Consider the following 24303-nt stretch of genomic DNA (forward strand, 5'->3'; position numbering starts at 1 on the left):
CACATCTCGTGAGAGTGTATTTAGCAATATTTAAAAATTATTAAAATTGATGAGGCACTCTTAATGATCTCATATTATGCACTGAATATTTTAATTAAAAAAATATTGGAAAAATATTGGTATGTAAAATAACTGTAGGGGTGTGTTTAGAAGCATTAAAAAAAAAAAAAAAAAAAAAAAAAAAGACAACAGCACGTGGTGTTCCCAAGCGGTCACCCATCCAAGTACTAACCACGCCCGACGCTGCTTGACTTCGGTGATCGGACGAGAACCGGTATATCAGCGTGGTATGGCCGTTGCCCATTATATATTTCCCGGAGTGGCATTCATGTACTCTATAAGTATATAAGTATTTAGCAATACTTAAAATTATTAAAATTGATGAGAGCACTCTTAATGATCTCATATTATGCACTGAATATTTTAATTAAAAAAATATTGGAAAAATATTGGTATGTAAAATAACTGTAGGGGTGTGTTTAGAAGCATTAAAAAAAAAAAAAAAAAAAAAAAAATATTATATATTTCCCAGAGTGGCATTCATGTACTCTATAAGTATATAAGTATTTAGCAATACATAAAATTATTAAAATTGATGAGGCACTCTTAATGATCTCATATTATGCACTGAATATTTTCATAAAATAGACCCTGCCCATTATATATTTCCCGGAGTGGCATTCATGTACTCTATAAGTATATAAGTATTTAGCAATATTTAAAAATTATTAAAATTGATGAGGCACTCTTAATGATCTCATATTATGCACTGAATATTTTAATTAAAAAAATATTGGAAAAAATATTGGTATGTAAAATAACTGTAGGGGTGTGTTTAGAAGCATTAAAAAAAAAAAAAAAAAAAAAATATTATATATTTCCCAGAGTGGCATTCATGTACTCTATAAGTATATAAGTATTTAGCAATATTTAAAAATTATTAAAATTGATGAGGCACTCTTAATGATCTCATATTATGCACTGAATATTTTCATAAAATAGACCCTGCCCATTATATATTTCCCGGAGTGGCATTCATGTACTCTATAAGTATATAAGTATTTAGCAATATTTAAAAATTATTAAAATTGATGAGGCACTCTTAATGATCTCATATTATGCACTGAATATTTTAATTAAAAAAAATATTGGAAAAATATTGGTATGTAAAATAACTGTAGGGGTGTGTTTAGAAGCATTAAAAAAAAAAAAAAAAAAAAAAAAAAGACAACAGCACGTGGTGTTCCCAAGCGGTCACCCATCCAAGTACTAACCACGCCCGACGCTGCTTGACTTCGGTGATCGGACGAGAACCGGTATATCAGCGTGGTATGGCCGTTGCCCATTATATATTTCCCGGAGTGGCATTCATGTACTCTATAAGTATATAAGTATTTAGCAATACATAAATTATTAAAATTGATGAGAGCACTCTTAATGATCTCATATTATGCACTGAATATTTGAATATTTTAATTTTAATAAAAAAAAATATTGGTATATATACTTAAAATTATTAAAATTGATGAGAGCACTCTTAATGATCTCATATTATGCACTGAATATTTTCATAAAATAGACCCTGCCCATTATATATTTCCCGGAGTGGCATTCATGTACTCTATAAGTATATAAGTATTTAGCAATACATAAAATTATTAAAATTGATGAGAGCACTCTTAATGATCTCATATTATGCACTGAATATTTTCATAAAATAGACCCTGCCCATTATATATTTCCCGGAGTGGCATTCATGTACTCTATAAGTATATAAGTATTTAGCAATACATAAAATTATTAAAATTGATGAGAGCACTCTTAATGATCTCATATTATGCACTGAATATTTTCATAAAATAGACCCTGCCCATTATATATTTCCCGGAGTGGCATTCATGTACTCTATAAGTATATAAGTATTTAGCAATATTTAAAAATTATTAAAATTGATGAGGCACTCTTAATGATCTCATATTATGCACTGAATATTTTCATAAAATAGACCCTGCCCATTATATATTTCCCGGAGTGGCATTCATGTACTCTATAAGTATATAAGTATTTAGCAATATTTAAAAATTATTAAAATTGATGAGGCACTCTTAATGATCTCATATTATGCACTGAATATTTTAATTAAAAAAATATTGGAAAAATATTGGTATGTAAAATAACTGTAGGGGTGTGTTTAGAAGCATTAAAAAAAAAAAAAAAAAAAAAAAAAAAAGACAACAGCACGTGGTGTTCCCAAGCGGTCACCCATCCAAGTACTAACCACGCCCGACGCTGCTTGACTTCGGTGATCGGACGAGAACCGGTATATCAGCGTGGTATGGCCGTTGCCCATTATATATTTCCCGGAGTGGCATTCATGTACTCTATAAGTATATAAGTATTTAGCAATACTTAAAATTATTAAAATTGATGAGAGCACTCTTAATGATCTCATATTATGCACTGAATATTTTAATTAAAAAATATTGGAAAAATATTGGTATGTAAAATAACTGTAGGGGTGTGTTTAGAAGCATTAAAAAAAAAAAAAAAAAAAAAAAAATATTATATATTTCCCAGAGTGGCATTCATGTACTCTATAAGTATATAAGTATTTAGCAATACATAAAATTATTAAAATTGATGAGGCACTCTTAATGATCTCATATTATGCACTGAATATTTTCATAAAATAGACCCTGCCCATTATATATTTCCCGGAGTGGCATTCATGTACTCTATAAGTATATAAGTATTTAGCAATATTTAAAAATTATTAAAATTGATGAGGCACTCTTAATGATCTCATATTATGCACTGAATATTTTAATTAAAAAAATATTGGAAAAATATTGGTATGTAAAATAACTGTAGGGGTGTGTTTAGAAGCATTAAAAAAAAAAAAAAAAAAAAAAAAATATTATATATTTCCCAGAGTGGCATTCATGTACTCTATAAGTATATAAGTATTTAGCAATATTTAAAAATTATTAAAATTGATGAGGCACTCTTAATGATCTCATATTATGCACTGAATATTTTCATAAAATAGACCCTGCCCATTATATATTTCCCGGAGTGGCATTCATGTACTCTATAAGTATATAAGTATTTAGCAATATTTAAAAATTATTAAAATTGATGAGGCACTCTTAATGATCTCATATTATGCACTGAATATTTTAATTAAAAAAATATTGGAAAAATATTGGTATGTAAAATAACTGTAGGGGTGTGTTTAGAAGCATTAAAAAAAAAAAAAAAAAAAAAAAAAAAGACAACAGCACGTGGTGTTCCCAAGCGGTCACCCATCCAAGTACTAACCACGCCCGACGCTGCTTGACTTCGGTGATCGGACGAGAACCGGTATATCAGCGTGGTATGGCCGTTGCCCATTATATATTTCCCGGAGTGGCATTCATGTACTCTATAAGTATATAAGTATTTAGCAATACATAAAATTATTAAAATTGATGAGAGCACTCTTAATGATCTCATATTATGCACTGAATATTTGAATATTTTAATTTTAATAAAAAAAAATATTGGTATATATACTTAAAATTATTAAAATTGATGAGAGCACTCTTAATGATCTCATATTATGCACTGAATATTTTCATAAAATAGACCCTGCCCATTATATATTTCCCGGAGTGGCATTCATGTACTCTATAAGTATATAAGTATTTAGCAATACATAAAATTATTAAAATTGATGAGAGCACTCTTAATGATCTCATATTATGCACTGAATATTTTCATAAAATAGACCCTGCCCATTATATATTTCCCGGAGTGGCATTCATGTACTCTATAAGTATATAAGTATTTAGCAATATTTAAAAATTATTAAAATTGATGAGGCACTCTTAATGATCTCATATTATGCACTGAATATTTTCATAAAATAGACCCTGCCCATTATATATTTCCCGGAGTGGCATTCATGTACTCTATAAGTATATAAGTATTTAGCAATATTTAAAAATTATTAAAATTGATGAGGCACTCTTAATGATCTCATATTATGCACTGAATATTTTCATAAAATAGACCCTGCCCATTATATATTTCCCGGAGTGGCATTCATGTACTCTATAAGTATATAAGTATTTAGCAATATTTAAAAATTATTAAAATTGATGAGGCACTCTTAATGATCTCATATTATGCACTGAATATTTTAATTAAAAAAATATTGGAAAAATATTGGTATGTAAAATAACTGTAGGGGTGTGTTTAGAAGCATTAAAAAAAAAAAAAAAAAAAAAAAAAAAGACAACAGCACGTGGTGTTCCCAAGCGGTCACCCATCCAAGTACTAACCACGCCCGACGCTGCTTGACTTCGGTGATCGGACGAGAACCGGTATATCAGCGTGGTATGGCCGTTGCCCATTATATATTTCCCGGAGTGGCATTCATGTACTCTATAAGTATATAAGTATTTAGCAATACTTAAAATTATTAAAATTGATGAGAGCACTCTTAATGATCTCATATTATGCACTGAATATTTTAATTAAAAAAATATTGGAAAAATATTGGTATGTAAAATAACTGTAGGGGTGTGTTTAGAAGCATTAAAAAAAAAAAAAAAAAAAAAAAAATATTATATATTTCCCAGAGTGGCATTCATGTACTCTATAAGTATATAAGTATTTAGCAATACATAAAATTATTAAAATTGATGAGGCACTCTTAATGATCTCATATTATGCACTGAATATTTTCATAAAATAGACCCTGCCCATTATATATTTCCCGGAGTGGCATTCATGTACTCTATAAGTATATAAGTATTTAGCAATATTTAAAAATTATTAAAATTGATGAGGCACTCTTAATGATCTCATATTATGCACTGAATATTTTAATTAAAAAAATATTGGAAAAATATTGGTATGTAAAATAACTGTAGGGGTGTGTTTAGAAGCATTAAAAAAAAAAAAAAAAAAAAAAAAATATTATATATTTCCCAGAGTGGCATTCATGTACTCTATAAGTATATAAGTATTTAGCAATATTTAAAAATTATTAAAATTGATGAGGCACTCTTAATGATCTCATATTATGCACTGAATATTTTCATAAAATAGACCCTGCCCATTATATATTTCCCGGAGTGGCATTCATGTACTCTATAAGTATATAAGTATTTAGCAATATTTAAAAATTATTAAAATTGATGAGGCACTCTTAATGATCTCATATTATGCACTGAATATTTTAATTAAAAAAATATTGGAAAAATATTGGTATGTAAAATAACTGTAGGGGTGTGTTTAGAAGCATTAAAAAAAAAAAAAAAAAAAAAAAAAAAAGACAACAGCACGTGGTGTTCCCAAGCGGTCACCCATCCAAGTACTAACCACGCCCGACGCTGCTTGACTTCGGTGATCGGACGAGAACCGGTATATCAGCGTGGTATGGCCGTTGCCCATTATATATTTCCCGGAGTGGCATTCATGTACTCTATAAGTATATAAGTATTTAGCAATACATAAAATTATTAAAATTGATGAGAGCACTCTTAATGATCTCATATTATGCACTGAATATTTGAATATTTTAATTTTAATAAAAAAAAATATTGGTATATATACTTAAAATTATTAAAATTGATGAGAGCACTCTTAATGATCTCATATTATGCACTGAATATTTTCATAAAATAGACCCTGCCCATTATATATTTCCCGGAGTGGCATTCATGTACTCTATAAGTATATAAGTATTTAGCAATACATAAAATTATTAAAATTGATGAGAGCACTCTTAATGATCTCATATTATGCACTGAATATTTTCATAAAATAGACCCTGCCCATTATATATTTCCCGGAGTGGCATTCATGTACTCTATAAGTATATAAGTATTTAGCAATATTTAAAAATTATTAAAATTGATGAGGCACTCTTAATGATCTCATATTATGCACTGAATATTTTCATAAAATAGACCCTGCCCATTATATATTTCCCGGAGTGGCATTCATGTACTCTATAAGTATATAAGTATTTAGCAATATTTAAAAATTATTAAAATTGATGAGGCACTCTTAATGATCTCATATTATGCACTGAATATTTTCATAAAATAGACCCTGCCCATTATATATTTCCCGGAGTGGCATTCATGTACTCTATAAGTATATAAGTATTTAGCAATATTTAAAAATTATTAAAATTGATGAGGCACTCTTAATGATCTCATATTATGCACTGAATATTTTAATTAAAAAAATATTGGAAAAATATTGGTATGTAAAATAACTGTAGGGGTGTGTTTAGAAGCATTAAAAAAAAAAAAAAAAAAAAAAAAAAAGACAACAGCACGTGGTGTTCCCAAGCGGTCACCCATCCAAGTACTAACCACGCCCGACGCTGCTTGACTTCGGTGATCGGACGAGAACCGGTATATCAGCGTGGTATGGCCGTTGCCCATTATATATTTCCCGGAGTGGCATTCATGTACTCTATAAGTATATAAGTATTTAGCAATACTTAAAATTATTAAAATTGATGAGAGCACTCTTAATGATCTCATATTATGCACTGAATATTTTAATTAAAAAAATATTGGAAAAATATTGGTATGTAAAATAACTGTAGGGGTGTGTTTAGAAGCATTAAAAAAAAAAAAAAAAAAAAAAAAATATTATATATTTCCCAGAGTGGCATTCATGTACTCTATAAGTATATAAGTATTTAGCAATACATAAAATTATTAAAATTGATGAGGCACTCTTAATGATCTCATATTATGCACTGAATATTTTCATAAAATAGACCCTGCCCATTATATATTTCCCGGAGTGGCATTCATGTACTCTATAAGTATATAAGTATTTAGCAATATTTAAAAATTATTAAAATTGATGAGGCACTCTTAATGATCTCATATTATGCACTGAATATTTTAATTAAAAAAATATTGGAAAAATATTGGTATGTAAAATAACTGTAGGGGTGTGTTTAGAAGCATTAAAAAAAAAAAAAAAAAAAAAAAAATATTATATATTTCCCAGAGTGGCATTCATGTACTCTATAAGTATATAAGTATTTAGCAATATTTAAAAATTATTAAAATTGATGAGGCACTCTTAATGATCTCATATTATGCACTGAATATTTTCATAAAATAGACCCTGCCCATTATATATTTCCCGGAGTGGCATTCATGTACTCTATAAGTATATAAGTATTTAGCAATATTTAAAAATTATTAAAATTGATGAGGCACTCTTAATGATCTCATATTATGCACTGAATATTTTAATTAAAAAAATATTGGAAAAATATTGGTATGTAAAATAACTGTAGGGGTGTGTTTAGAAGCATTAAAAAAAAAAAAAAAAAAAAAAAAAAAGACAACAGCACGTGGTGTTCCCAAGCGGTCACCCATCCAAGTACTAACCACGCCCGACGCTGCTTGACTTCGGTGATCGGACGAGAACCGGTATATCAGCGTGGTATGGCCGTTGCCCATTATATATTTCCCGGAGTGGCATTCATGTACTCTATATGTATATAAGTATTTAGCAATACTTAGAATTATTAAAATTGATGAGAGCACTCTTAATGATCTCATATTATGCACTGAATATTTTAATTTTAATAAAAAAAAATATTGGTATATATACTTAAAATTATTAAAATTGATGAGAGCACTCTTAATGATCTCATATTATGCACTGAATATTATAATAAAAAAATATTGAAAAAATATTGGTATGTAAAATAACTGTAGGGGTGTGTTTAGAAGCATTAAAAAAAAAAAAAAAAAAAAAAAAAAAGACAACAGCACGTGGTGTTCCCAAGCGGTCACCCATCCAAGTACTAACCACGCCCGACGCTGCTTGACTTCGGTGATCGGACGAGAACCGGTATATCAGCGTGGTATGGCCGTTGCCCATTATATATTTCCCGGAGTGGCATTCATGTACTCTATATGTATATAAGTATTTAGCAATACTTAGAATTATTAAAATTGATGAGAGCACTCTTAATGATCTCATATTATGCACTGAATATTTTAATTTTAATAAAAAAAAATATTGGTATATATACTTAAAATTATTAAAATTGATGAGAGCACTCTTAATGATCTCATATTATGCACTGAATATTATAATAAAAAAATATTGAAAAAATATTGGTATGTAAAATAACTGTAGGGGTGTGTTTAGAAGCATTAAAAAAAAAAAAAAAAAAAAAAAAAAGACAACAGCACGTGGTGTTCCCAAGCGGTCACCCATCCAAGTACTAACCACGCCCGACGCTGCTTGACTTCGGTGATCGGACGAGAACCGGTATATCAGCGTGGTATGGCCGTTGCCCATTATATATTTCCCGGAGTGGCATTCATGTACTCTATATGTATATAAGTATTTAGCAATACTTAGAATTATTAAAATTGATGAGAGCACTCTTAATGATCTCATATTATGCACTGAATATTTTAATTTTAATAAAAAAAAATATTGGTATATATACTTAAAATTATTAAAATTGATGAGAGCACTCTTAATGATCTCATATTATGCACTGAATATTTTAATAAAAAAAAAATATTGAAAAAATATTGAAAAAATATTGTAGGGGTGTGTTTAGAAGCATTAAAAAAAAAAAAAAAAAAAAAAAAAGACAACAGCACGTGGTGTTCCCAAGCGGTCACCCATCCAAGTACTAACCACGCCCGACGCTGCTTGACTTCGGTGATCGGACGAGAACCGGTATATCAGCGTGGTATGGCCGTTGCCTATTATATATTTCCCGGAGTGGCATTCATGTACTCTATAAGTATATAAGTATTTAGCAATACATAAAATTATTAAAATTGATGAGAGCACTCTTAATGATCTCATATTATGCACTGAATATTTTCATAAAATAGACCCTGCCCATTATATATTTCCCGGAGTGGCATTCATGTACTCTATAAGTATATAAGTATTTAGCAATATTTAAAAATTATTAAAATTGATGAGGCACTCTTAATGATCTCATATTATGCACTGAATATTTTCATAAAATAGACCCTGCCCATTATATATTTCCCGGAGTGGCATTCATGTACTCTATAAGTATATAAGTATTTAGCAATATTTAAAAATTATTAAAATTGATGAGGCACTCTTAATGATCTCATATTATGCACTGAATATTTTCATAAAATAGACCCTGCCCATTATATATTTCCCGGAGTGGCATTCATGTACTCTATAAGTATATAAGTATTTAGCAATATTTAAAAATTATTAAAATTGATGAGGCACTCTTAATGATCTCATATTATGCACTGAATATTTTAATTAAAAAAATATTGGAAAAATATTGGTATGTAAAATAACTGTAGGGGTGTGTTTAGAAGCATTAAAAAAAAAAAAAAAAAAAAAAAAAAAGACAACAGCACGTGGTGTTCCCAAGCGGTCACCCATCCAAGTACTAACCACGCCCGACGCTGCTTGACTTCGGTGATCGGACGAGAACCGGTATATCAGCGTGGTATGGCCGTTGCCCATTATATATTTCCCGGAGTGGCATTCATGTACTCTATAAGTATATAAGTATTTAGCAATACATAAAATTATTAAAATTGATGAGAGCACTCTTAATGATCTCATATTATGCACTGAATATTTGAATATTTTAATTTTAATAAAAAAAAATATTGGTATATATACTTAAAATTATTAAAATTGATGAGAGCACTCTTAATGATCTCATATTATGCACTGAATATTTTCATAAAATAGACCCTGCCCATTATATATTTCCCGGAGTGGCATTCATGTACTCTATAAGTATATAAGTATTTAGCAATACATAAAATTATTAAAATTGATGAGAGCACTCTTAATGATCTCATATTATGCACTGAATATTTTCATAAAATAGACCCTGCCCATTATATATTTCCCGGAGTGGCATTCATGTACTCTATAAGTATATAAGTATTTAGCAATATTTAAAAATTATTAAAATTGATGAGGCACTCTTAATGATCTCATATTATGCACTGAATATTTTCATAAAATAGACCCTGCCCATTATATATTTCCCGGAGTGGCATTCATGTACTCTATAAGTATATAAGTATTTAGCAATATTTAAAAATTATTAAAATTGATGAGGCACTCTTAATGATCTCATATTATGCACTGAATATTTTCATAAAATAGACCCTGCCCATTATATATTTCCCGGAGTGGCATTCATGTACTCTATAAGTATATAAGTATTTAGCAATACATAAAATTATTAAAATTGATGAGAGCACTCTTAATGATCTCATATTATGCACTGAATATTTTCATAAAATAGACCCTGCCCATTATATATTTCCCGGAGTGGCATTCATGTACTCTATAAGTATATAAGTATTTAGCAATATTTAAAAATTATTAAAATTGATGAGGCACTCTTAATGATCTCATATTATGCACTGAATATTTTCATAAAATAGACCCTGCCCATTATATATTTCCCGGAGTGGCATTCATGTACTCTATAAGTATATAAGTATTTAGCAATATTTAAAAATTATTAAAATTGATGAGGCACTCTTAATGATCTCATATTATGCACTGAATATTTTCATAAAATAGACCCTGCCCATTATATATTTCCCGGAGTGGCATTCATGTACTCTATAAGTATATAAGTATTTAGCAATACATAAAATTATTAAAATTGATGAGAGCACTCTTAATGATCTCATATTATGCACTGAATATTTTCATAAAATAGACCCTGCCCATTATATATTTCCCGGAGTGGCATTCATGTACTCTATAAGTATATAAGTATTTAGCAATATTTAAAAATTATTAAAATTGATGAGGCACTCTTAATGATCTCATATTATGCACTGAATATTTTCATAAAATAGACCCTGCCCATTATATATTTCCCGGAGTGGCATTCATGTACTCTATAAGTATATAAGTATTTAGCAATATTTAAAAATTATTAAAATTGATGAGGCACTCTTAATGATCTCATATTATGCACTGAATATTTTCATAAAATAGACCCTGCCCATTATATATTTCCCGGAGTGGCATTCATGTACTCTATAAGTATATAAGTATTTAGCAATATTTAAAAATTATTAAAATTGATGAGGCACTCTTAATGATCTCATATTATGCACTGAATATTTTAATTAAAAAAATATTGGAAAAATATTGGTATGTAAAATAACTGTAGGGGTGTGTTTAGAAGCATTAAAAAAAAAAAAAAAAAAAAAAAAAAGACAACAGCACGTGGTGTTCCCAAGCGGTCACCCATCCAAGTACTAACCACGCCCGACGCTGCTTGACTTCGGTGATCGGACGAGAACCGGTATATCAGCGTGGTATGGCCGTTGCCCATTATATATTTCCCGGAGTGGCATTCATGTACTCTATAAGTATATAAGTATTTAGCAATACATAAAATTATTAAAATTGATGAGAGCACTCTTAATGATCTCATATTATGCACTGAATATTTTAATAAAAAAAATATTGAAAAAATATTGGTATGTAAAATAACTGTAGGGGTGTGTTTAGAAGCATTAAAAAAAAAAAAAAAAAAAAAAAATATTATATATTTCCCAGAGTGGCATTCATGTACTCTATAAGTATATAAGTATTTAGCAATACATAAAATTATTAAAATTGATGAGGCACTCTTAATGATCTCATATTATGCACTGAATATTTTCATAAAATAGACCCTGCCCATTATATATTTCCCGGAGTGGCATTCATGTACTCTATAAGTATATAAGTATTTAGCAATACATAAAATTATTAAAATTGATGAGAGCACTCTTAATGATCTCATATTATGCACTGAATATTTGAATATTTTAATTTTAATAAAAAAAAATATTGGTATATATACTTAAAATTATTAAAATTGATGAGAGCACTCTTAATGATCTCATATTATGCACTGAATATTTTCATAAAATAGACCCTGCCCATTATATATTTCCCGGAGTGGCATTCATGTACTCTATAAGTATATAAGTATTTAGCAATACATAAAATTATTAAAATTGATGAGAGCACTCTTAATGATCTCATATTATGCACTGAATATTTTCATAAAATAGACCCTGCCCATTATATATTTCCCGGAGTGGCATTCATGTACTCTATAAGTATATAAGTATTTAGCAATATTTAAAAATTATTAAAATTGATGAGGCACTCTTAATGATCTCATATTATGCACTGAATATTTTCATAAAATAGACCCTGCCCATTATATATTTCCCGGAGTGGCATTCATGTACTCTATAAGTATATAAGTATTTAGCAATATTTAAAAATTATTAAAATTGATGAGGCACTCTTAATGATCTCATATTATGCACTGAATATTTTAATTAAAAAAATATTGGAAAAATATTGGTATGTAAAATAACTGTAGGGGTGTGTTTAGAAGCATTAAAAAAAAAAAAAAAAAAAAAAAAAAAGACAACAGCACGTGGTGTTCCCAAGCGGTCACCCATCCAAGTACTAACCACGCCCGACGCTGCTTGACTTCGGTGATCGGACGAGAACCGGTATATCAGCGTGGTATGGCCGTTGCCCATTATATATTTCCCGGAGTGGCATTCATGTACTCTATAAGTATATAAGTATTTAGCAATACATAAAATTATTAAAATTGATGAGAGCACTCTTAATGATCTCATATTATGCACTGAATATTTGAATATTTTAATTTTAATAAAAAAAAATATTGGTATATATACTTAAAATTATTAAAATTGATGAGAGCACTCTTAATGATCTCATATTATGCACTGAATATTTTCATAAAATAGACCCTGCCCATTATATATTTCCCGGAGTGGCATTCATGTACTCTATAAGTATATAAGTATTTAGCAATACATAAAATTATTAAAATTGATGAGAGCACTCTTAATGATCTCATATTATGCACTGAATATTTTCATAAAATAGACCCTGCCCATTATATATTTCCCGGAGTGGCATTCATGTACTCTATAAGTATATAAGTATTTAGCAATATTTAAAAATTATTAAAATTGATGAGGCACTCTTAATGATCTCATATTATGCACTGAATATTTTCATAAAATAGACCCTGCCCATTATATATTTCCCGGAGTGGCATTCATGTACTCTATAAGTATATAAGTATTTAGCAATATTTAAAAATTATTAAAATTGATGAGGCACTCTTAATGATCTCATATTATGCACTGAATATTTTAATTAAAAAAATATTGGAAAAATATTGGTATGTAAAATAACTGTAGGGGTGTGTTTAGAAGCATTAAAAAAAAAAAAAAAAAAAAAAAAAAAGACAACAGCACGTGGTGTTCCCAAGCGGTCACCCATCCAAGTACTAACCACGCCCGACGCTGCTTGACTTCGGTGATCGGACGAGAACCGGTATATCAGCGTGGTATGGCCGTTGCCCATTATATATTTCCCGGAGTGGCATTCATGTACTCTATAAGTATATAAGTATTTAGCAATACATAAAATTATTAAAATTGATGAGAGCACTCTTAATGATCTCATATTATGCACTGAATATTTGAATATTTTAATTTTAATAAAAAAAAATATTGGTATATATACTTAAAATTATTAAAATTGATGAGAGCACTCTTAATGATCTCATATTATGCACTGAATATTTTCATAAAATAGACCCTGCCCATTATATATTTCCCGGAGTGGCATTCATGTACTCTATAAGTATATAAGTATTTAGCAATACATAAAATTATTAAAATTGATGAGAGCACTCTTAATGATCTCATATTATGCACTGAATATTTTCATAAAATAGACCCTGCCCATTATATATTTCCCGGAGTGGCATTCATGTACTCTATAAGTATATAAGTATTTAGCAATATTTAAAAATTATTAAAATTGATGAGGCACTCTTAATGATCTCATATTATGCACTGAATATTTTCATAAAATAGACCCTGCCCATTATATATTTCCCGGAGTGGCATTCATGTACTCTATAAGTATATAAGTATTTAGCAATATTTAAAAATTATTAAAATTGATGAGGCACTCTTAATGATCTCATATTATGCACTGAATATTTTCATAAAATAGACCCTGCCCATTATATATTTCCCGGAGTGGCATTCATGTACTCTATAAGTATATAAGTATTTAGCAATACATAAAATTATTAAAATTGATGAGAGCACTCTTAATGATCTCATATTATGCACTGAATATTTTCATAAAATAGACCCTGCCCATTATATATTTCCCGGAGTGGCATTCATGTACTCTATAAGTATATAAGTATTTAGCAATATTTAAAAATTATTAAAATTGATGAGGCACTCTTAATGATCTCATATTATGCACTGAATATTTTCATAAAATAGACCCTGCCCATTATATATTTCCCGGAGTGGCATTCATGTACTCTATAAGTATATAAGTATTTAGCAATATTTAAAAATTATTAAAATTGATGAGGCACTCTTAATGATCTCATATTATGCACTGAATATTTTCATAAAATAGACCCTGCCCATTATATATTTCCCGGAGTGGCATTCATGTACTCTATAAGTATATAAGTATTTAGCAATACATAAAATTATTAAAATTGATGAGAGCACTCTTAATGATCTCATATTATGCACTGAATATTTTCATAAAATAGACCCTGCCCATTATATATTTCCCGGAGTGGCATTCATGTACTCTATAAGTATATAAGTATTTAGCAATATTTAAAAATTATTAAAATTGATGAGGCACTCTTAATGATCTCATATTATGCACTGAATATTTTCATAAAATAGACCCTGCCCATTATATATTTCCCGGAGTGGCATTCATGTACTCTATAAGTATATAAGTATTTAGCAATATTTAAAAATTATTAAAATTGATGAGGCACTCTTAATGATCTCATATTATGCACTGAATATTTTCATAAAATAGACCCTGCCCATTATATATTTCCCGGAGTGGCATTCATGTACTCTATAAGTATATAAGTATTTAGCAATATTTAAAAATTATTAAAATTGATGAGGCACTCTTAATGATCTCATATTATGCACTGAATATTTTAATTAAAAAAATATTGGAAAAATATTGGTATGTAAAATAACTGTAGGGGTGTGTTTAGAAGCATTAAAAAAAAAAAAAAAAAAAAAAAAAGACAACAGCACGTGGTGTTCCCAAGCGGTCACCCATCCAAGTACTAACCACGCCCGACGCTGCTTGACTTCGGTGATCGGACGAGAACCGGTATATCAGCGTGGTATGGCCGTTGCCCATTATATATTTCCCGGAGTGGCATTCATGTACTCTATAAGTATATAAGTATTTAGCAATACATAAAATTATTAAAATTGATGAGAGCACTCTTAATGATCTCATATTATGCACTGAATATTTTAATAAAAAAAATATTGAAAAAATATTGGTATGTAAAATAACTGTAGGGGTGTGTTTAGAAGCATTAAAAAAAAAAAAAAAAAAAAAAAATATTATATATTTCCCAGAGTGGCATTCATGTACTCTATAAGTATATAAGTATTTAGCAATACATAAAATTATTAAAATTGATGAGGCACTCTTAATGATCTCATATTATGCACTGAATATTTTCATAAAATAGACCCTGCCCATTATATATTTCCCGGAGTGGCATTCATGTACTCTATAAGTATATAAGTATTTAGCAATACATAAAATTATTAAAATTGATGAGAGCACTCTTAATGATCTCATATTATGCACTGAATATTTGAATATTTTAATTTTAATAAAAAAAAATATTGGTATATATACTTAAAATTATTAAAATTGATGAGAGCACTCTTAATGATCTCATATTATGCACTGAATATTTTCATAAAATAGACCCTGCCCATTATATATTTCCCGGAGTGGCATTCATGTACTCTATAAGTATATAAGTATTTAGCAATACATAAAATTATTAAAATTGATGAGAGCACTCTTAATGATCTCATATTATGCACTGAATATTTTCATAAAATAGACCCTGCCCATTATATATTTCCCGGAGTGGCATTCATGTACTCTATAAGTATATAAGTATTTAGCAATATTTAAAAATTATTAAAATTGATGAGGCACTCTTAATGATCTCATATTATGCACTGAATATTTTCATAAAATAGACCCTGCCCATTATATATTTCCCGGAGTGGCATTCATGTACTCTATAAGTATATAAGTATTTAGCAATATTTAAAAATTATTAAAATTGATGAGGCACTCTTAATGATCTCATATTATGCACTGAATATTTTCATAAAATAGACCCTGCCCATTATATATTTCCCGGAGTGGCATTCATGTACTCTATAAGTATATAAGTATTTAGCAATACATAAAATTATTAAAATTGATGAGAGCACTCTTAATGATCTCATATTATGCACTGAATATTTTCATAAAATAGACCCTGCCCATTATATATTTCCCGGAGTGGCATTCATGTACTCTATAAGTATATAAGTATTTAGCAATATTTAAAAATTATTAAAATTGATGAGGCACTCTTAATGATCTCATATTATGCACTGAATATTTTCATAAAATAGACCCTGCCCATTATATATTTCCCGGAGTGGCATTCATGTACTCTATAAGTATATAAGTATTTAGCAATATTTAAAAATTATTAAAATTGATGAGGCACTCTTAATGATCTCATATTATGCACTGAATATTTTCATAAAATAGACCCTGCCCATTATATATTTCCCGGAGTGGCATTCATGTACTCTATAAGTATATAAGTATTTAGCAATACATAAAATTATTAAAATTGATGAGAGCACTCTTAATGATCTCATATTATGCACTGAATATTTTCATAAAATAGACCTGCCCATTATATATTTCCCGGAGTGGCATTCATGTACTCTATAAGTATATAAGTATTTAGCAATTATTTAAAAATTATTAAAATTGATGAGGTACTCTTAATGATCTCATAATATGCACTGAATATTTTCATAAAATAGACCCTGCCCATTATATATTTCCCGAGTGGCATTCATGTACTCTATAAGTATATAAGTATTTAGCAATATTTAAAAATTATTAAAATTGATGAGGCACTCTTAATGATCTCATATTATGTCACTGTATATTTTCATAAAATAGACCCTGCCCATTATATATTTCCCGAGTGGCATTCATGTACTCTATAAGTATATAAGTATTTAGCAATATTAAAAATTATTAAAATTGATGAGGCACTCTTAATGATCTCATATTATGCACTGAATATTTTTAATTAAAAAAATATTGGAAAAATATTGGTATGTAAAATAACTGTAGGGGTGTGTTTAGAAGCATTAAAAAAAAAAAAAAAAAAAAAAAAAAAGACAACAGCACGTGGTGTACCCAAGCGGTCACCCATCAAGTACTAACCACCGCCCGACGCTGCTTGACTTCGGTGATCGGACGAGAACCGGTATATCAGCGTGGTATGGCCGTTGCCCTTATATATTTCCCGGAGTGGCATTCATGTACTCTATAAGTATATAAGTATTTAGCAATACATAAAATTATTAAAATTGATGAGAGCACTCTTAATGATCTCATATTATGCACTGAATATTTTAATAAAAAAAATATTGAAAAAATATTGGTATGTAAAATAACTGTAGGGGTGTGTTTAGAAGCATTAAAAAAAAAAAAAAAAAAAAAAAAATATTATATATTTTCCCAGAGTGGCATTCATGTACTCTATAAGTATATAAGTATTTAGCAATACATAAAATTATTAAAATTGATGAGGCACTCTTAATGATCTCATATTATGCACTGAATATTTTCATAAAATAGACCCTGCCCATTATATATTTCCCGGAGTGGCATTCATGTACTCTATAAGTATATAAGTATTTAGCAATACATAAAATTATTAAAATTGATGAGAGCACTCTTAATGAACTCATATTATGCACTGAATATTTGAATATTTTAATTTTAATAAAAAAAAATATTGGTAAATATACTTAAAATTATAAAATTGATGAGAGCACTCTTAATGATCTCATATTATGCACTGAATATTTTCATAAAATAGACCCTGCCCAGTATATATTTCCCGGAGTGGCATTCATGTACTCTATAAGTATATAAGTATTTAGCAATACATAAAAATTATAAAATTGATGAGAGCACTCTTAATGATCTCATATTATGCACTGAATATTTTCATAAAATAGACCCTGCCCATTATATATTTCCCGGAGTGGCATTCATGTACTCTATAAAGTATATAAGTATTTAGCAATATTTAAAAATTATTAAAATTGATGAGGCACTCTTAATGATCTCATATTATGCACTGAATATTTTCAATAAAATAGACCCTGCCCATTATATATTTCCCGGAGTGGCATTCATGTACTCTATAAGTATATAAGTATTTAGCAATATTTAAAAATTATTAAATTGATGAGGCACTCTTAATGATCTCGATATTTGCACTGAATATTTAATTAAAAAAATATTGGAAAATATTGGTATGTACAAATACTGTAGGGGGTGTGTTTAGAAGCATTAAAAAAAAAAAAAAAAAAAAAAAAAAATGACAACAGCACGTGGTGTTCCCAAGCGGTCACCCATCCAAGTACTAACCACGCCCGACGCTGCTTGACTTCGGTGATCGGACGAGAACCCGGTATATCAGCGTGGTATGGCCGTTGCCCATTATATATTCCCGGAGTGGCATTCATGTACTCTATAAGTATATAAGTATTTAGCAATACATAAAATTATTAAAATTGATGAGAGCACTCTTAATGATCTCATATTATGCACTGAATATTTTGAATATTTTAATTTTAATAAAAAAAAATATTGGTATATATACTTAAAATTATTAAAATTGATGAGAGCACTCTTAATGATCTCATATTATGCACTGAATATTTTCATAAAATAGACCCTGCCCATTATATATTTCCGGAGTGGCATTCATGTACTCTATAAGTATATAAGTATTTAGCAATACAAAAATTATTAAAATTGATGAGAGCACTCTTAATGATCTCATATTATGCACTGAATATTTTCATAAAATAGACCCTGCCCATTATATATTTCCCGGAGTGGCATTCATGTACTCTATAAGTATATAAGTATTTAGCAATATTTAAAAATTATTAAAATTGATGAGGCACTCTTAATGATCTCATATTATGCACTGAATATTTTCATAAAATAGACCCTGCCCATGTATATATTTCCCGGAGTGGCATTCATGTACTCTATAAGTATATTAAGTATTTAGCAAATATTTAAAAATTATTAAAATTGATGAGGCACTCTTAATGATCTCATATTATGCACTGAATATTTTCATAAAATAGACCCTGCCCATTATATATTTCCCGGAGTGGCATTCATGTACTCTATAAGTATATAAGTATTTAGCAATACATAAATATTAGTTAAAATTGATGAGAGCACTCTTAATGATCTCATATTATGCACTGAATATTTTCATAAAATAGACCCTGCCCATTATATATTTCCCGGAGTGGCATTCATGTCTCTATAAGTAATAAGTATTTAGCAATATTAAATAATTATTAAAATTGATGAGGCACTCTTTAATGATCTCATATTATGCACTGAATATTTTCATAAAATAGACCCTGCCCATTATATATTTTCCGGAGTGGCATTCAATGTACTCTATAGTATATAAGTATTTAGCAATATTAAAAATTATTAAAATTGATGAGGCACTCTTAATGATCTCATATTATGCACTGAATATTTTCATAAAATAGACCCTGCCCAATTATATATTCCCGGAGTGGCATTCATGTACTCTATAAGTATATAAGTATTTAGCATACATACATAATATATTAAAATTGATGAGAGCACTCTTAATGATCTCATATTATGCACTGAATATTTTCATAAAATAGACCCTGCCCATATATATATTTCCCGGAGTGGCATTCATGTACTCTATAAGTATATAAGTATTTAGCAATATTTAAAAATTATTAAAATTTGATGAGGCACTCTTAATGATCTCATATTATGCACTGAATATTTCAACAAAATAGACCCTGCCCATTATATATTTCCCGGAGTGGCATTCATGTACTCTATAAGTATATATGTATTTTAGCAATATTTAAAAATTATTAAAATTGATGAGGCACTCTTAATGATCTCATATTATGCACTGAATATTTTCATAAAATAGACCCTGCCCATTATATATTTCCCGGAGTGGCATTCATGTACTCTATAAGTATATAAGTATTTAGCAATATTTAAAAATTATTAAAATTGATGAGGCACTCTTAATGATCTCATATTATGCACTGATATTTTAATTAAAAAAATATTGGAAAAATATTGGTATGTAAAATAACTGTAGGGGTGTGTTTTAGAAGCATTAAAAAAAAAAAAAAAAAAAAAAAAAAGACAACAGCACGTGGTGTTCCCAAGCGGTCACCCATCCAAGTACTAACCACGCCGCCGCTGCTTGACTTCGGTGATCGGACGAGAACCGGTATACTCAGCGTGGTATGGCCGTTGCCCATTATATATTTCCCGGAGTGGCATTCATGTACTCTATAAGTATATAAGTATTTAGCAATACATAAAATTATTAAAATTGATGAGAGCACTCTTAATGATCTCATATTATGCACTGAATATTTTAATAAAAAAAATATTGAAAAAATATTGGTATGTAAATAACTGTAGGGGTGTGTTTAGAAGCATTAAAAAAAAAAAAAAAAAAAAATAAAATATATATATTTCCCAGAGTGGCATTCATGTACTCTATAAGTATATAAGTATTTAGCAATACATAAAATTATTAAAATTGATGAGGCACTCTTAATGATCTCATATTATGCACTGAATATTTTCATAAAATAGACCCTGCCCAATTATATATTTCCCGGAGTGGCATTCATGTACTCTATAAGTATATAAGTATTTAGCAATACATAAAATATTAAAATTGATGAGAGCACTCTTAATGATCTCATATTATGCACTGAATATTTGAATATTTTAATTTTAATAAAAAAAAATATTGGTATATATACTTAAAATTATAAAATTGATGAGAGCACTCTTAATGATCTCATATTTATGCACTGAATATTTTCATAAAATAGACCCTGCCCATTATATATTTCCCGGAGTGGCATTCATGTACTCTATAAGTATATAAGTATTTAGCAATACATAAAATTATTAAAATTGATGAGAGCACTCTTAATGATCTCATATTATGCACTGAATATTTTCATAAAATAGACCCTGCCCATTATATATTTCCCGGAGTGGCATTCATGTACTCTATAAGTATATAAGTATTTAGCAATATTTAAAATTATTAAAATTGATGAGGCACTCTTAATGATCTCATATTATGCACTGAATATTTTCATAAAATAGACCCTGCCCATTATATATTTCCCGGAGTGGCATTCATGTACTCTATAAGTATATAAGTATTTAGCAATATTTAAAAATTATTAAAATTGATGAGGCACTCTTAATGATCTCATATTATGCACTGAATATTTTAATTAAAAAAATATTGGAAAAATATTGGTATGTAAAATAACTGTAGGGGTGTGTTTAGAAGCATTAAAAAAAAAAAAAAAAAAAAAAAAAAAAGACAACAGCACGTGGTGTTCCCCAAGCGGTCACCCATCCAAGTACTAACCACGCCCGACGCTGCTTGACTTCGGTGATCGGACGAGAACCGGTATATCAGCGTGGTATGGCCGTTGCCCATTATATATTCCCGGAGTGGCATTCATGTACTCTATAAGTATATAAGTATTTAGCAATACTTAAAATTATTAAAATTGATGAGAGCACTCTTAATGATCTCATATTATGCACGGAATATTTTAATTAAAAAAATATTGGAAAAATATTGGTATGTAAAATAAACTGTAGGGGTGTGTTTAGAAGCATTAAAAAAAAAAAAAAAAAAAAAAAAAAATATTATATATTTCCCAGAGTGGCATTCATGTACTCTATAAGTATATAAGTATTTAGCAATACATAAAATTATTAAAATTGATGAGGCACTCTTAATGATCTCATATTATGCACTGAATATTTTCATAAAATAGACCCTGCCCATTATATATTTCCCGGAGTGGGCATTCATGTACTCTATAAGTATATATGTATTTAGCAATATTTAAAAATTATTAAAATTGATGAGGCACTCTTAATGATCTCATATTATGCACTGAATATTTTAATTAAAAAAATATTGGAAAAATATTGGTATGTAAAATAACTGTAGGGGTGTGTTTAGAAGCATTAAAAAAAAAAAAAAAAAAAAAAAAAAATATATATATTTCCCAGAGTGGCATTCATGTACTCTATAAGTATAGTAAGTATTTAGCAATATTTAAAAATTATTAAAATTGATGAGGCACTCTTAATGATCTCATATTATGCACTGAATATTTTCATAAAATAGACCCTGCCCATTATATATTTCCCGGAGTGGCATTCATGTACTCTATAAGTATATAGTATTTAGCAATATTTAAAAATTATTAAAATTGATGAGGCACTCTTAATGATCTCATATTATGCACTGAATATTTTAATTAAAAAAATATTGGAAAAATATTGGTATGTAAAATAACTGTAGGGGTGTGTTTAGAAGCATTAAAAAAAAAAAAAAAAAAAAAAAAAAAAGACAACAGCACGTGGTGTTCCCAAGCGGTCACCCATCCAAGTACTAACCACGCCCGACGCTGCTTGACTTCGGTGATCGGACGAGAACCGGTATATCAGCGTGGTATGGCCGTTGCCCATTATATATTTCCCGGAGTGGCATTCATGTACTCTATAAGTATATAAGTATTTAGCAATACATAAAATTATTAAAATTGATGAGAGCACTCTTAATGATCTCATATTATGCACTGAATATTTTAATAAAAAAAATATTGAAAAAAATATTGGTATGTAAAATAACTGTATGGGGTGTGTTTAGAAGCATTAAAAAAAAAAAAAAAAAAAAAAAAAATATTATATATTTCCCAGAGTGGCATTCATGTACTCTATAAGTATATAAGTATTTAGCAATACATAAAATTATTAAAATTGATGAGGGCACTCTTAATGATCTCATATTATGCACTGAATATTTTCATAAAATAGACCCTGCCCATTATATATTTCCCGGAGTGGCATTCATGTACTCTATAAGTATATAAGTATTTAGCAATACATAAAATTATTAAAATTGATGAGAGCACTCTTAATGATCTCATATTATGCACTGAATATTTGAATATTTTAATTTTAATAAAAAAAAATATTGGTATATATACTTAAAATTATTAAAATTGATGAGAGCACTCTTAATGATCTCATATTATGCACTGAATATTTTCATAAAATAGACCCTGCCCATTATATATTTCCCGGAGTGGCATTCATGTACTCTATAAGTATATAAGTATTTAGCAATACATAAAATTATTAAAATTGATGAGAGCACTCTTAATGATCTCATATTATGCACTGAATATTTTCATAAAATAGACCCTGCCCATTATATATTTCCCGGAGTGGCATTCATGTACTCTATAAGTATATAAGTATTTAGCAATATTAAAAATTATTAAAATTGATGAGGCACTCTTAATGATCTCATATTATGCACTGAATATTTTCATAAAATAGACCCTGCCCATTATATATTTCCCGGAGTGGCATTCATGTACTCTATAAGTATATAAGTATTTAGCAATAATTATAAAATTATTAAAATTGATGAGGCACTCTTAATGATCTCATATTATGCACTGAATATTTTAATTAAAAAAATATTGGAAAAATATTGGTATGTTAAAATAACTGTAGGGGTGTGTTTAGAAGCATTAAAAAAAAAAAAAAAAAAAAAAAAAAAAGACAACAGCACGTGGTGTTCCCAAGCGGTCACCCATCCAAGTACTAACCACGCCCGACGCTGCTTGACTTCGGTGATCGGACGAGAACCGGTATATCAGCGTGGTATGGCCGTTGCCCATTATATATTTCCCGGAGTGGCATTCATGTACTCTATAAGTATATAAGTATTTAGCAATACATAAATTATTAAAATTGATGAGAGCACTCTTAATGATCTCATATTATGCACTGAATATTTGAATATTTTAATTTTAATAAAAAAAAATATTGGTATATATACTTAAAATTATTAAAATTGATGAGAGCACTCTTAATGACTCTCACGAGATGTGT

General features: G+C 28.9%; 21 non-coding genes and 1 pseudogene across 21 annotated transcripts; all 22 read right to left on the reverse strand.

Annotated features, from left to right (window-relative positions):
* Positions 1–183: 183 nt before the first annotated feature.
* LOC126749896 (5S ribosomal RNA) lies at positions 184–301 on the reverse strand. The gene has a single exon (XR_007665451.1). It is a non-coding gene; the product is annotated as a 5S ribosomal RNA (ribosomal RNA).
* A 924-nt stretch (positions 302–1225) lies between these two features.
* Positions 1226–1343, reverse strand: LOC126749907 (5S ribosomal RNA). Its single transcript, XR_007665462.1, has one exon. It is a non-coding gene; the product is annotated as a 5S ribosomal RNA (ribosomal RNA).
* An 886-nt stretch (positions 1344–2229) lies between these two features.
* LOC126749915 (5S ribosomal RNA) lies at positions 2230–2347 on the reverse strand. Its single transcript, XR_007665469.1, has one exon. It is a non-coding gene; the product is annotated as a 5S ribosomal RNA (ribosomal RNA).
* Positions 2348–3272: 925 nt separating this feature from the next.
* On the reverse strand, positions 3273–3390 carry LOC126749916 (5S ribosomal RNA). Its single transcript, XR_007665470.1, has one exon. It is a non-coding gene; the product is annotated as a 5S ribosomal RNA (ribosomal RNA).
* Positions 3391–4276: 886 nt separating this feature from the next.
* LOC126749917 (5S ribosomal RNA) lies at positions 4277–4394 on the reverse strand. Its single transcript, XR_007665471.1, has one exon. It is a non-coding gene; the product is annotated as a 5S ribosomal RNA (ribosomal RNA).
* Positions 4395–5321: 927 nt separating this feature from the next.
* Positions 5322–5439, reverse strand: LOC126749897 (5S ribosomal RNA). Its single transcript, XR_007665452.1, has one exon. It is a non-coding gene; the product is annotated as a 5S ribosomal RNA (ribosomal RNA).
* Positions 5440–6325: 886 nt separating this feature from the next.
* Positions 6326–6443, reverse strand: LOC126749898 (5S ribosomal RNA). Its single transcript, XR_007665453.1, has one exon. It is a non-coding gene; the product is annotated as a 5S ribosomal RNA (ribosomal RNA).
* Positions 6444–7369: 926 nt separating this feature from the next.
* LOC126749899 (5S ribosomal RNA) lies at positions 7370–7487 on the reverse strand. Its single transcript, XR_007665454.1, has one exon. It is a non-coding gene; the product is annotated as a 5S ribosomal RNA (ribosomal RNA).
* A 309-nt stretch (positions 7488–7796) lies between these two features.
* On the reverse strand, positions 7797–7914 carry LOC126749900 (5S ribosomal RNA). The gene has a single exon (XR_007665455.1). It is a non-coding gene; the product is annotated as a 5S ribosomal RNA (ribosomal RNA).
* A 308-nt stretch (positions 7915–8222) lies between these two features.
* LOC126749901 (5S ribosomal RNA) lies at positions 8223–8340 on the reverse strand. The gene has a single exon (XR_007665456.1). It is a non-coding gene; the product is annotated as a 5S ribosomal RNA (ribosomal RNA).
* A 305-nt stretch (positions 8341–8645) lies between these two features.
* Positions 8646–8763, reverse strand: LOC126749902 (5S ribosomal RNA). The gene has a single exon (XR_007665457.1). It is a non-coding gene; the product is annotated as a 5S ribosomal RNA (ribosomal RNA).
* Positions 8764–9404: 641 nt separating this feature from the next.
* LOC126749903 (5S ribosomal RNA) lies at positions 9405–9522 on the reverse strand. The gene has a single exon (XR_007665458.1). It is a non-coding gene; the product is annotated as a 5S ribosomal RNA (ribosomal RNA).
* A 1737-nt stretch (positions 9523–11259) lies between these two features.
* LOC126749904 (5S ribosomal RNA) lies at positions 11260–11377 on the reverse strand. Its single transcript, XR_007665459.1, has one exon. It is a non-coding gene; the product is annotated as a 5S ribosomal RNA (ribosomal RNA).
* Positions 11378–12475: 1098 nt separating this feature from the next.
* On the reverse strand, positions 12476–12593 carry LOC126749905 (5S ribosomal RNA). Its single transcript, XR_007665460.1, has one exon. It is a non-coding gene; the product is annotated as a 5S ribosomal RNA (ribosomal RNA).
* A 744-nt stretch (positions 12594–13337) lies between these two features.
* LOC126749906 (5S ribosomal RNA) lies at positions 13338–13455 on the reverse strand. The gene has a single exon (XR_007665461.1). It is a non-coding gene; the product is annotated as a 5S ribosomal RNA (ribosomal RNA).
* A 1736-nt stretch (positions 13456–15191) lies between these two features.
* LOC126749908 (5S ribosomal RNA) lies at positions 15192–15309 on the reverse strand. Its single transcript, XR_007665463.1, has one exon. It is a non-coding gene; the product is annotated as a 5S ribosomal RNA (ribosomal RNA).
* A 2091-nt stretch (positions 15310–17400) lies between these two features.
* Positions 17401–17518, reverse strand: LOC126749914 (5S ribosomal RNA; annotated as a pseudogene).
* Positions 17519–18617: 1099 nt separating this feature from the next.
* LOC126749911 (5S ribosomal RNA) lies at positions 18618–18736 on the reverse strand. The gene has a single exon (XR_007665466.1). It is a non-coding gene; the product is annotated as a 5S ribosomal RNA (ribosomal RNA).
* Positions 18737–20479: 1743 nt separating this feature from the next.
* Positions 20480–20597, reverse strand: LOC126749913 (5S ribosomal RNA). The gene has a single exon (XR_007665468.1). It is a non-coding gene; the product is annotated as a 5S ribosomal RNA (ribosomal RNA).
* A 1098-nt stretch (positions 20598–21695) lies between these two features.
* LOC126749912 (5S ribosomal RNA) lies at positions 21696–21814 on the reverse strand. The gene has a single exon (XR_007665467.1). It is a non-coding gene; the product is annotated as a 5S ribosomal RNA (ribosomal RNA).
* A 931-nt stretch (positions 21815–22745) lies between these two features.
* On the reverse strand, positions 22746–22863 carry LOC126749909 (5S ribosomal RNA). The gene has a single exon (XR_007665464.1). It is a non-coding gene; the product is annotated as a 5S ribosomal RNA (ribosomal RNA).
* Positions 22864–23968: 1105 nt separating this feature from the next.
* On the reverse strand, positions 23969–24086 carry LOC126749910 (5S ribosomal RNA). Its single transcript, XR_007665465.1, has one exon. It is a non-coding gene; the product is annotated as a 5S ribosomal RNA (ribosomal RNA).
* Between the last annotated feature and the right edge of the window lie 217 nt (positions 24087–24303).

Source organism: Anthonomus grandis, unplaced genomic scaffold (genome assembly GCF_022605725.1).
Source record: "Anthonomus grandis grandis unplaced genomic scaffold, icAntGran1.3 ctg00000890.1, whole genome shotgun sequence".
Taxonomy (NCBI): Eukaryota; Metazoa; Arthropoda; class Insecta; order Coleoptera; family Curculionidae; genus Anthonomus; species Anthonomus grandis.